Source organism: Diplotaxodon limnothrissa, linkage group LG15, assembly GCF_057381915.1.
Source record: "Diplotaxodon limnothrissa isolate DT_005_m linkage group LG15, D_limnothrissa_male_GT1.1, whole genome shotgun sequence".
NCBI lineage: Eukaryota > Metazoa > Chordata > Actinopteri > Cichliformes > Cichlidae > Diplotaxodon > Diplotaxodon limnothrissa.
Window position 1 is genome coordinate 14,001,463 of NC_140610.1, and position 9,910 is coordinate 14,011,372.

The following is a 9,910-nucleotide window of genomic DNA, read 5'->3' on the forward strand; positions in this document are numbered from 1 at the left end:
ACCGGACCAACTGATTGTCAGACGTCAAACATGTGCAAGACTGAGAGAAAGCGCATGTCCTGTGCGTGTTACGCATGCTCGAACAGAAAGCAAAACTGTCAGACTGAAGCACCTCTTCCTCAGGTGTGAGTCAACACTATTAACCCTTATGTTTCCTATTATCATAGATAGACACAGTCTATGTAAGACATCATATAATCCATCTAGATCATAGTTTAGATTCAAAGTAATGAACCGATCATTAGATTTCCATTTTGGTTGCGGCATAATTAGTTGAAAATAACATCACAGTTTATAAATTATAGTATAAGTCATTTATATATATATATATATATATATATATATATATATATATATATATATATATATATATATATATATATAAAAACACAAGATATAATTAAAATTCTATTAACTTTAAGTAATGCATTTATAAGGAATTAGCTCTGATCTATAGGTGTATATTGCATGAGATGCTTTGTTGGTGTGTGAAAACTCTCTCTCTATTTAACCATTTTCATTCATGACAAATCAAACTGACTTTAAAAAAAACCCCAAACTCCATATTTTCCCTTATTTGCTAAATCAGATACTCAGAAATCGCCTTTGATACAGCACAAAAGCTCACCGTTTTGTTACAGGTGTAGTACCAGACCATTATACTATCTTTGTATCTTATTTATTTAATACCTCACTAACTATCCTTCTTGAAAAATGAATGTCAAGCTGTTTGCTCTCCCAGCCGTGTTACAGTAAGATCGAACCACCTGTTCCTCTTCCATCTGTGCCTACCATTTGTTAGCCAGCACCAGCCAGGTTAATGCGCAGTCCTCTTTGGGATGAGGTGACATCACTGCTGCTGCTTCAAACTCACTGAAACAAAAAAAAAGGAGAGAGAGAGAGAGAGAGAGAGAGAGAGAGAGAGAGAGAGAGAGAGAGAGAGAGAGAGAGAGAGAGAGAGAGAGAGAGAATAAGAGTGCTGCTTTTGGTATAACTTGAATCCCAAGCATGGCTTTAGTGGCACTTATTTGTGACCTAACAACTCTTCTCTGACCATACTGAATGTGAAAAGAGCTTATCTGAAGTCGACTCCTCACACAATTCAAGTTGAGTCGCTTTGGAGTTGTATCTTAATGTTCTGACAAATCAAATAACTTTGTACGTTTATATCAAACTAGCGTGTGTGTTTTTAAAAGCTCTAAGTAGACAAGCAACATTTTTTGGTATATTTCCATACCAAAGAGTGTGGCTTTATTTTGTTTTTGAAGGCATTTAATGTTAAGACTTGCTGAAGTGCTTGCTATCCTCGCTCTTTCAAATAAGAGGAACTTATTGCTGAAAGCGCATTAGAGCAGTTGTTGTTGTTGTTGTTATTTTATTTTTTTTTATTTAATGTACAGTGTATTTGAATGTGTGCGTGCGTTAAAGATCAAATCTCAACAATGCAGCATGACAGAGATAAAAAAAGAAGAAGTGAATGACCAAACCACAGAAGGAGCACAGCCCATGCTCGAAACTCTATGGAAACATCTTTTTATATGATGTATTTTTACATTTTTACACACAATTTCTCTCAGGATGATGAACTGTTCTCAGGGAATTAACCAAAAAAGTGTATTTTATTCTTTTGGGAATCATCCACTGACTTTCTCAACAAACTCTGTTAAGCAATGACGAAGAAACATATGTAACCGATTGATGTACTATTAGCAACTACCTCTTGAGTTATACATAGCTGTGCATTTCTTTTTGTTTGTATATACATAATTTTATTTTATTTCTTTTTCTTTTTCTTTTTTGATGACCTCAACTTTAGATCTCTGTTATACTGAGGTGTTGTGCAAGACGTTCCCTAATGTTGCCACAGACTTCCTGGTCTTCCTTCCCAGTTTTAATGAGTTTTTCTTTTACCGCAAAAGTTTTTTTTTTGTTTACAGCAAAAGGCTACCTCATAAACGCTGTTCCTCCACAAACTCCTTACCTCCTCCCAAGTCCTCTACCTCCTCCATGCAGTTTTTTTTTCTTAGTTAAAATGCCACTTGTCGCACTAGAGTCACACAGCATTTTCGGCAAATCAGCCCTAGCGGCACATCACTTGTGACTCCAAATATATTATCCTACAATCAAAGCCCTTTTCTTGACGCCTTTACACATGTCGTCAGATTGGGCATTTTGTCTCACGCATCCAGGGTGAAGTTTTTCTGCCAGATCTGTGTGCAAACAGCCAGAGAGTTTACCTCAGTTTGTTGGACTGGCTATAGAGGTGTTTAATAGCAAAATATATTTCACTGTCTCTGTAAAAACCCCATCAACTGTTGTTTTTTTGTTTGGTTGTATTTCGTCATAACCATTTTGGAAACCACTTGATGATTGTTTTAAGAAGGAAAAGGATTGTACTCAAAGAAAGGAGTGCCTAGTTTTCTTTTTGTGTACGTTTGACCTAAAACCAAATACCGGTAGATAACATCTTATTTTGGGGCTTCATAGCAGTGAGGTCATGGCTTTGGTTAGCCATTTTTACAGCCCAGTCAGAAGTTGTGTGTTATCATGTCCTTTTTGCAAATTGCTTTTGTGGTATAGAGCGGCGGGTAACAGTTAAGATAAAAATTTGTAGATTTTTTTTTTTGGTAATGGTGAAATTTCATTAATGACAAGGAAAAAATGTTTGTTTTCTATACCTAACCCTTGAGGGTTTAAGACTGATGTTTCAAATAACTGCAGTATTATAGTTCATACTCATCTGAGGGAATCACTATGTTGCAGTGGGCCTACATAGTTATTATCAAAATGCATAACCCTGGAATAATATTGTGATATTATTGTTGTTATTAGCTTTGTGTTTTCTTCCAATCAATGTAACTACTGATTATTCTCTTGTGTACTGTTCAGTATTTGACACAGCCAACAAACCCTTTTCTATGAGAGGCAAATCTTGCTGCGGTAGTAATAATCAAATGGCTGTTTGAAGGTTTGTCAAGGCTGCATCGAGAAAAACAATTTGTTAAGTGGTATAATAAACCCTCTTCCATTTTAAATCACATGAACATTTAAACAAAAGCAAGAAAGGCTTCCATGCAATCATCAAAAACACTAGACAGTTAGTACCTGGAAGGTGCTTAGTTTGAGTAACATGGTTTTATCAGATGCAGTTTTATACCACAGAAAGTGAAAACCAAAATAAAGAAATTTCGTAATAAATCTGACAGATCCCATTATAATTTGAATGTAAATCCATCTCAAAGTTGCCCAAGTGTGCCCCACAGTGGCGGAAGTAAATAACACAAATGTCACATGAGCAGCATGTGTCCTTAATGGCTTGTACAGAAGGCTAATATGGTGATAACAAAGATTGACATGTTAAATAAGGATTCTGGGAGCTAAAGGAAAAATTGTTGCCTTAAATCTTTATGGTTACATTTTTTTTTTTGCCTTAAGTCAAAACAACTCTGCGGAGACTTCAGTTCGAGTAGCCTATAGTAAAAATTGGACTGCTTTACTGTGAAAACTGAATCTCAAAGTTTTGTTTATCATTCTTGAGAATCCCTAATTTGCTGAGAGCTGTCTAGCTTACTCAATGAAAGAATAACAAGATCATGTTTGTCCCTTCAATATCTAGTTGTAGCTAGCAAAAAAACCCCAATCTTCCTAGCCCAGGGTTAGAGCCAAAGGCTAACTGGGAGTGGCCATGCACAGACTAAAATGTGCCTACCCCTCTGTCCACTCTGCAAAATTCATAGTGAAACCAGTTAGGTTCCACACACTATTTTGTGTATGGAGCTGCCCTAGAAAAGAATATTTCTTAAAATGCTTAACATCTGCTTTCAGCTTTAAGGTACTATACTTTCAAACTAACCCAAATGACTTTTACAGGGGTTTATTAGCTTTTTCCCTTCTTTATTGGAATGTGAAGTTAGAAATTACACAATTTGGAGATTTAATGGCACCTTGCTGCTAATTCAGAACAGAATAGGCCAAGCTAATTCAGTATAATCGAAGAAAAAGTAAAGAGTGATGATATGATAAAATGACTTAAAAGAGACCTCCTTTTACTCACATGGCTCTAAGATCGATCTGAAAACCAAGAAGTTTATAGCCTAAACTGCTCCATTAAATCCATACAGCCTAGGCTGCAAGGTGAATTATTATTAATAATGCATCAGAAATCACTGAAGAAATATTGGATGTATGCCATGATCCTAGGCAGGGAAACCTCAGCAGAAACCTCGGTTCTCATATGGTGATTCTCGTATGGAGGTTACTGATGACAGAATGAAGTTCACATACCTCATGCTGCCTTTGAAGGCTGCTCTGTGCTTTGCCTTGACAGGAGAAACAATGTGCTGTAGGGGAAGATATCATTAATAATGATTTTTTTTTACTGAACTGTATCATGTCATACTGACAGATTGAACCACTCAAGGACCTATGAATTCAACCAAGGCAGTTTAATGTAGTTGTACTGATAGCTAATGTAACATTACACAAATCTGTTTGTGCTTTTTCATTTTACATCGTGGCCAGGGGAGTCTTCTGTGCTCTTTTCTCTGGAGCACCTAGAGAGCCGTGCACTGATAGCTTTTGAATGGGGAAAAAAACATTTTATGCGCATATCACTCATTATTGTAGCCCCAATATACTGTAAGTGTACTGCCTTTTTTTATTTTTATTTCTGTGAATCTTGGATTGGATTTTTAAATATGTCTTAAATGTTTCACTTGATTTGAAAATAAACGTATTATATTGGCATTAAAATATGTATAATTTTTACTTGATACTGTGGTGATTTAATGTTTGAATATTCTTATATGTAAAATCCACACTTACACAGTGAATGAGCTGTGGCTTAGCAAAAAGGTAAGTTTAACAAAACAATTGACAAAAACTTCCATTACAAACTAGATAAAATTACAACCCATTATATTTCATACAGGACACTTGTGTTTGTCATACACATACTTTAAAAATATATAAAATATTTAAATATTCTAATGTAATTATGTTTTCAATTATTTTATGCAAAAAGCAGGCTTTGCCTCACAGCTCCACCACATCTTTACAAAATCCAGCTGTTTTTCACGCACAGAGAGCTCAGCACCAGGGATATACTAATTGGGTAACTGAGCTACAAACATGGAAAACACAGCCATTTCATTAAGTACACCTGTTTAACTGCTCGGTAATGCAAACATCCAATCAGCCAGTCACATGGCAGCGCCTCAGTGCTTTTAGGCATGTAGACATGGTCAAGATGACCTGCTGAAGTTCAAACTTTTGAATGGCATCACATCAGAATGGGGATGAATGTAGATTTAAGTATTTCAGAAAGTGTTGATTCTATTGAGAGTTTTCCACACAACCATCCCCAGGGCTTACAGAGAATGGTCTGACAAAGAGAAAATATCCAGTGAATGTCAGTTCTCTGGGTGAAAATGTCATGTTGATGCCCGATTATGACACAGTAGCTCAAAAATCACTCATTACAACATGTTGAACCTTGTAGCAGATGGGCTACAGCGGTAGAGGAGCACACCAGGTGCTTGTCCTGTCAGTTAGAAACAGGAAACAGACGCTCACTAAAATTAGACAATAGAAGATTAGAAAAACATTTCCTGGACTGATGGGCCTCAATTTCCACTGCGATAATTAGATGATAGGCCAAACTTTAGGTGTAGACAACATAAAAGTAGTGATACATCCTATCTTGTAAACCAGCCAGTGGTGTAATGGTGTGGGGGATACTTTTTGGGGCTCTTAGTACAACCTGAATATTGTTTAAACACCATAACCTACATACATATATAACCTAAATGTACCTAAATCTTCTGATAGCTACTACCAGTTGGATAACGTGCCATTTCAGAAAGCTCAAATGACCTCAGACTAGTTTCCTGAACATGATATAAAGAACTTAAATGGCCTCCAGAGGCACCAGTTGGTCCAGTAGAGCTGGTGATGTGGGGGATTCACAACATGAATGTTCAGCCAACAAATCTATAGCAACTGTGTGATGCTGTCATGTCAACATGGATAAAAATAAATAAATAAGGAGTGTTTTCAGCACCTTGTTGGACCTATGGTATGAAGATTTAACATTTAATACCTAATGGTGTACCTAATGAAGTGGTTGATGATAGTATATTTGGCTAGGCTGATAAGTAAACCCACGTGAAGGTAACAGCTGTGTTCAAAAGAAAAAACAAGGACAGAACAGAATCTGCTACTTTTAAAGCCTGATCCAAATTAAGTATCGCATATCAGGATACCTCTGATTGTACTTCCCTGACTTTGATCTTTGTATGTTAAAGGAAAATTTTCAACCGGATATGTATTAAACAGCAAATGTAATATTATTAAGATCAAGTCAACCGTCAGCTAGCTTACTGAGTGAACTGGTAGCTTCTCAATCCCAACTAGTAGTTCGTGCTTCGGGAAAATCTCTGTAGACTTTAAACATTGGTTCTAAAATAATTACTAGAAAAATGTATTTAATTTTGAAAGCTTTATGACATTTTCACTGCTTGCCTTTGCCACAGTCCCTCAGTCCTCTCCACGCTGTCTCACTTTTCTCTCTCTCTCTCCACCTTAGTGTTTGTGTTTCTTCTCCGCTGTCTGTGTGTGGTTGGATTTTACCTGTGTTCAGGGGCGGGACTCATTCAGGCTTCACGCGCCCGGAAGTGATCCACGCACTTGTTCCTGATAAGCTCGTTACCACCTCTTCTTAAGGTAGTGCTTCAGTCTTCTTTGAAATGTTGAATTAACTTGGTTAGTAAAGTCTGGCTGCTTGATTTCATGTGAATTATTTACCCAGTGTTTCCATCTGCACAGTATTCCCAAGTGTATTGTTCGTTTGGTGTGTGGTGAGCTGAAACTTGAGTTTTTTCGAGAATATTTTATATCTGTGGAGTTCCCTGCCTTCTCGAACTTCCTTAACAGCGGCTTTGTGTTTGGATTCTGACTGTCTGCAAATACACCTGTTGAACTTTTTAAGTCAGAGTCCTGCATTGTTTCTACAGTCATGCAGGACCGGATGGCTGTTGTCTACATCGGCTCACTCTCATACCCGATACCGATGCGTTGCAAGTCACGTGTTTTTATGTTGTATGGTGTGACGATTCATGTGCTTTTGTGCTGAGGTGTTTTTTTTCCTCGGTTCTCAAACTGCTCTTCTGTCAGGAGCTCAGTCTGGGTAGAGTTTTTTTTTTTCTCCTCCTCTCCCCTCATGTATTGTGTATTTCATTGTTTCTCTTACCATCCTACCTCTCTCTGACCTGTCTTCCAAAAGGGGGTCTTTGTGTAATGTATGTATGGTCCGAAGGGGTCCCGTTTCGCTGCAGGTAACATGTACGTGTAACGTTGCAAGTGAAAATTAAAGGCATAATCAATCAATCATTGGTTTGCGTCCATCCTGCCAATTTTAAACCAGACCAAATACATTAGTTGAACTTTAGATGAGATGGGTGAATGCTAGAGAAAATGAGTGACAACATAAAAGATATAAGCAGCCACACTGCTGAATACTATGTAGCTAAACATAATCCAGGGTAAGCTGGTCTCCAGTAAGGTTATAGAGAAATAAAAAGTGGTTATGTGGCCAAAGCATTTTAAAAGTAAACGAACTTTCTGTATCTCCATAAGTTGATTAATGAAATACAGTGAGTGTGTTATAATGTGTATGTCTCCAACAATTCTGAAAACCATTTAGGTCTTTTTAATGCAGGATGATGAAATGAATAAATGCCCACGATCTACAAATCAGAGGTTAGCTGCTTTTGGATTGTTTTGTAAATTGAAAATCTTAGGTTTGGGATTAAAAAGCTGGATGGATGACAGTATGTCATGGCTATTATGTCTTAAGTTTTCACAATAGAATAGAATAGAGACAGCAGTAATGTGTTGTGTTTAAAGGGGCCTCAAATGTATGCCACAAGAATAACAAGAAGCTTAGCCTGTATTGGCTGCTGGCAAAAATATCATAGGATGAACTGAGTCCAAAAATAAAACACAAAACCAAATTCTAATTAACACAATTGACACAGAGCACACAATGGAAGCATAATACATTTCTTGACAATGGACAATGGGAAGATGAGACCATATAAACGCTGAGAGCTGACTGAGGAATAAAAACAGAAAGGGTGTGGTACACAAAGCCACAAAACAGACGGAGACAATCACAGAGGCAGGACGTAAAAACTGAAACCAAAAACTGAATCTGAACCAAAGCTCAAATAAAAGCCAAGAATCGAAAACTTAAACACAGGAATAGTAAAGCAATCCAAACAGGCAACAAAGCTTCAATAAAAACTGAACAGTAACCAAATAATACCACAAGAACTAAGGTTTAACATTACTGGAGTGAGCATAAAATCAAAATAGGAATCCAAACTTGAGATGCAAACCAAAGATTTCAAGTGTTAGATCAATAGAAACCAAAGGGAACCCTGGGGACTGTGACCAACAATGCACAATAGATAGACTGGCTATCCATTTAGAGGAGGGGAATAGAAAATAAGATGACATGCTCAATAACTAGCTAGATATTCTACAGTTATAGCACATGATACAGTAAAGAGGAGAAATTAATAATTCACAACAAGGTTTGGGGTGGACCAGAGGTTAACACTGTTATCTCACAGCAAGAAGATCCTGGGGTTGAATCCACTGGGCTGCAACCAAGCATTTGCAGCAATGAGTCTTTTACATCGCTGTAGAGGAATTTTGGCACACTCTTCTTTGCGGAATTGTTTTAAGTCAGCCACATTACAGGGTTTCTCAACATGAATGGCCTGTTCAAGGTCTTGTGAAAGCAACAGGATTCAGAGGTCGGCTTTTGTGTTTTGGATCGTTGTCCTGCTCCATAACCTGAGTCTGCTTGAGCTTCAGGATACAAACATTTTCTCTCAGGATTTTCTGGTAGAGGACAGAATTCATGGTTCCATCAATTACTGCAAGTCGTCCAGGGTCCCGATTGAGCAAAGCAGCTCCAGACCGTCACATTACCTCCACCATGTTTAACTGCAGTTTATAATAGTGTGATACTTTTACATGAACTCAAACCTTCCAAAAAGTTAAACTTTTGTCTCCTCAGTCCTCAGAATATTTCCCCCCAAATCTTGTGGAAATGAGCCTTTGTGTTGGTTTTGGTCAGCATGGTTTTCTCCTTAGAGATCTCCCTTCGATGCTATTTTTGCCTAGTCTTCCTTACTGTTAACTCATGAACATGGTCCTTCGCTAAGGAAAGGGAGGTCTGCAGTTCTTTAGATGTCGTTCTGAGTTCTTTTGTGACCATCTGGCTGAGTCGTTGATGTGCTCTTGGAGTGATTTTAGGTGTGACTAATGAAATTGAAATAAGCTTTTCAAAAGAATGTGTTAATCACAGTTAACTCGTGATATAACAAAAAACAAAAATTTAAATGTAAAAACTGCATTATATATTTAATTTGGTTATAATGATGTAAAATAGTCAAACAATCAAGAAATCAGGAAGAGTGCAAATGCCTTTTCACAGCACTCTAGGTTAGTCTAACTGATGGGTTTAAATGGTTGTCTTGTGTTAGCCTGGTGACCTGTCCAGTGTATACTGTGCATCTCACCTTATAATCGTTGGGATAGGCTCCAGCCCTAGAGTGATCCTGAACTGTATATATGGACAATGGATTGTCTGGAAATAATTATTAATAATAAATATAATAATGATAATAAAATTAACAGGAGTTGAGGATAATTAATTGGTAGTGAAAGAACATATTATATGCACCTCTTAAAAGTGAGTTCCTGCACTGCCTGTGTGCTCTTACAAGCTTTTCCCCCCCATCCACTTTCTTACTTCCTAAAATTTTTGACCTTGAATAAAGTCACTCGTTTATAGTTCTTCCGTTATCTGACAGGAGAAACATTTAAGAGCCATAAA